This window comes from Helianthus annuus, chromosome 14 (assembly GCF_002127325.2).
Source record: "Helianthus annuus cultivar XRQ/B chromosome 14, HanXRQr2.0-SUNRISE, whole genome shotgun sequence".
Classification (NCBI taxonomy): domain Eukaryota; kingdom Viridiplantae; phylum Streptophyta; class Magnoliopsida; order Asterales; family Asteraceae; genus Helianthus; species Helianthus annuus.
Window position 1 is genome coordinate 16394918 of NC_035446.2, and position 3888 is coordinate 16398805.

General features: G+C 33.0%; 1 long non-coding RNA gene across 1 annotated transcript; it reads right to left on the bottom strand.

The window, feature by feature from the left end:
• Positions 1-613: 613 nt before the first annotated feature.
• Positions 614-1306, bottom strand: LOC110905321. The gene is made up of 3 exons (XR_002573026.2): positions 1213-1306; positions 1048-1116; positions 614-713 (listed from the first exon to the last, which is right to left on the bottom strand). It is a non-coding gene; the product is annotated as an uncharacterized LOC110905321 (long non-coding RNA).
• Between the last annotated feature and the right edge of the window lie 2582 nt (positions 1307-3888).

Genomic DNA, 3888 nt, shown 5'->3' on the forward strand with positions numbered 1-3888 from the left:
TATTGCAACATCGATATTGAAAGATTGATGTGTGATGGGAAGCTTCATTGAAACAACGATGTTTGAACAATGATACTGGAACGATGATTATATAAGGAGCAGTGGTTAGTTATAACAATCCTTAGCACATGGAACTTTAACAGAGATTTGTCTACATCAATGGATAGGCCTCATCAGTATTTAAGTCCATCAGTCTTTATAGGGAGCATTGGTTAATTATAACAGTCATGATCAGCTGTTATAACCATCAGTCTTTATAATCGTATTACATCCTGTTGAAAAAATAGAATTGATAAATTTAGGGAAAGTGAGGTTGAAAGATGATAACCCAACGGTGGAGCATCTCACTCTACAGGTTCGATAAATTAAAGGTATTCTCATATAATGGTTCATGGCTGCTTCCAAAGAATCCACACTTTGGAAATCTGTTGTTCTTCAAACATCTATTATCTAAGAAGTTTGAAGACAACAGATGTCCAAAGTGCCACTTCATTGGATCAATCGAGGAAGAATTATATGAGAATACCCTTAATTTATCAAACTTGTAGAATGAAATGCTCCATTGTTGGGTTATCATCTTTCAACCTCACTTTCCCTAAATTTATCAATTCTATTTTTCAACATGATGTAATACAATTATTACCTTAATTAAGATATCTTCAACTGCATCTTCTGATAAATCAACATTGATTTCACTCAAATGATCCCTTCAACTGCATCAAAAATACCAAAAATAAAACTAATAAAACCATCCAATATTCCCGAGTACTCACCAATAATGTGATGATCAATATAATAGCAAACAACATCAAACAATAATGGCAAACAACATCAAACAATAATAGCAAACAACTGATGTTGAATCCACTGTAGATGTTGAACCACTGCTGTTACAAACAGATAATACTTCTAGAACTGGAAATGAAACCCTAATTTAAGAAAGAATAATCGCTGAACATACTCAAACATCAATAATCAACAGATGTTATTGTCATATCATCACCATTAAGAAAAAAAACGCTTATTTCTGAACATATTCAAACATACCAGCTTATGGCAGAAATCTATCCGCAGCTAAGCTGATTTAAACTTTGATGACAATCGATGACAACAACCCTGGAACCATATGATTAGATTACGAGTAAAAATTAGGATTATTGTAAATAAGAGGAAATGATGAAAGTATTTCAACTAAATAAAAGAAGAACAAACCTTTTGATGAAGTAATCGATGAACAAAAGAAGATTTTATGGTGGCGTCTGCAAGAAGATTAAGGTTTGCAGGGTTTGTGAAATTTGAATTTGAAACGCCAGAATATAGAGGGAGAAAGAACCCTGGGCATTTGTAAAGAAAGAGGAGAAGTGAGAAGAGAGATTATATAAGGAAAAGGGCAGTGGTACTGTTGGGCGGGAAAAGAGAACTAAGGATACCCTAATTAAGTGACACGTAGCCCAAATAACTTTCATTTATTATATATAATAGATGTGTATATATATATGTATATATATATATAGGGGACCGTTAAAATGAAAACCACTTCCAGTTGTAAGAACCATGAGAACTACACCGTATGGGGCGAGTTGGACCAAAATTTTTTTTAATAAACGTAGATGCATGTATTATAAACACATTTGTAAAAAAAATTCAAAAAAAAAATGTCGTGTGTGTAGTTTTGAGCACCACAAGTTTACGGTACCCGTAAAAACAAACTTATGGTACTCAAAACTACACTCACGACATTTTTTTTATTTTTTTTTTTTACAAATGTGTTTATAATACACGCATCTACGGTTATGAAAAAAAATTTGGTCCAACTCGCCCCAGATCAAAAAGTTCACATGCTTCTTACAACTGGAGGTGGTTTTCATTTTAACGGTCCCCTATATATATATATATATATATATATATATATATATATATATATATATATATATATATATATATATATATATATATATATATATATATATATAGGGGATGGATCATGAGAAAACTAGTTTAAATGAGAAAACCAAAAAACTAACTAAAAAAACCTAAAAAAATACCAAATTTTTTTTTTTTTACAATTTTTTTAAAGAAAAAGCGCTACTTTTTATGTATGGAAAAAAATTTTCAAAAAAAAAAAAAAAATTGTTGTACTGCACATGTGCACTAATACGGAAAGCCTAAACCACTTAACCCACCCCCACCCACACCCCCCAAAAACCTAAACCCCCCCCACCCCCACCCCCCAAAAACCTAAATTCACCCTCCCACCAAAAGCCTAACCCCCTACCCCCAAAAAACCTAAACCCCCCCACCCCCCACCTGTCACACCCCGACCACGTAAAACAACAAAACGTGGCGGAAACGTCGGGGAATGTTGTAACAGAATCATTGTTTCAGAACCATGGATTAAACAAATTTCGTTTTATTGAATTAAATGAGTTACAATGTCTTAACAATAAAGAAACATAACAAAATTAACTAGTCTTGTATCTTTTAATGTCACTAAGGCCTCGTCCAATCCTATGTGAGCATGCATCAATATCATCATCATAGTCATCAACAATAGTACCTGAAACACATGTGAAAGTACGTCAGCATAAAAATGCCGGCGAGTACATAGGTTTTATGAAAAATAGGAATCATGACCTAGGTTTTAGAAAATGTTTAACAAAAACTTGTCATGAATCCAGTTTAAGTGTTTGCTTTTATAAAATGTTTAAAAATCGATGATAGATATGTATAGTTAAAAAGAATGATGTAAGGTTAAATGAATAACCAAGTAAAAATGAGTTCGTATAAAACAAACTGTTTTGTAAAACAATGTCTTGTGAAAAATATGTTATTTGGTAAAAATGTATAAGTCCAAATGAATGATTTAAATAACAATAACGCTACGACATGTAATATAATACAAGCACTTATATATAGGAAGTACCAGCGGCGTATCCACCATGCTTGTATCATATTACACACATCTCGCTACTTAAATCACTTACCCACATAAACCACCAATGTAAATTGCCCATGTCTAAACCGTTGTCAAATGTCAATCAAGTAATGTGTAAACAAAATGTCATGTATGGCAAGTGAAATATGTAATCACCAAACCATAGGTAAGAATCCACAAACAATGTACTAAGTATGCGACGGATTGACATACATAGCATGATACAAAGCATAAAATGTCTTGTAAAACGATGTACTAAGTATGCACACAATGGACATACATAGCATGTGATGTAAAATGTACTAAGTATGATGAACATACGTAGCATGAAATGTTATGTAAAACGATGTACTAAGTATGCACACAATGGACATACATAGCATGTGATGTAAAATGTGCTAAGTATGATGGACATACATAGCATGAAATGTTATGTAAAACGATGTACTAAGTATGCACACAATGGACATACATAGCATGTGATGTAAAATGTGCTAAGTATGATGGACATACATAGCATGAAATGTTATGTAAAACGATGTACTAAGTATGCACACAATGGGCATACATAGCAAAAACATAATAAAATCATGTACTAATAGTGTACTAGTGAATCATAGCAAGTATATGATATAAAAGCATGAAATCATGAAAGTAACAAGTAGGCACATGTGTTTCACCCCAAAATGTTTGGAAAACAGTAAAAGAGGGGTCTATGTACTCACTTGAGGGTGCTTAGAAGTCTTAGGATAACCACCAAGCAAAGCTAGAAGATCACGGAATCAAACGGCACCTATATAGGTATCTACATTAATAAACGGACCTATCGGAGGATCGGGTAGTACAAGGGTTCGTAAACCAAATAAGTATGGGAACTTATGTAATATGGTTTAACAAAGCCTATGTACTAAAACGAAACCTATCCTAAGTGCTTTTGACCCATTACGACCTGT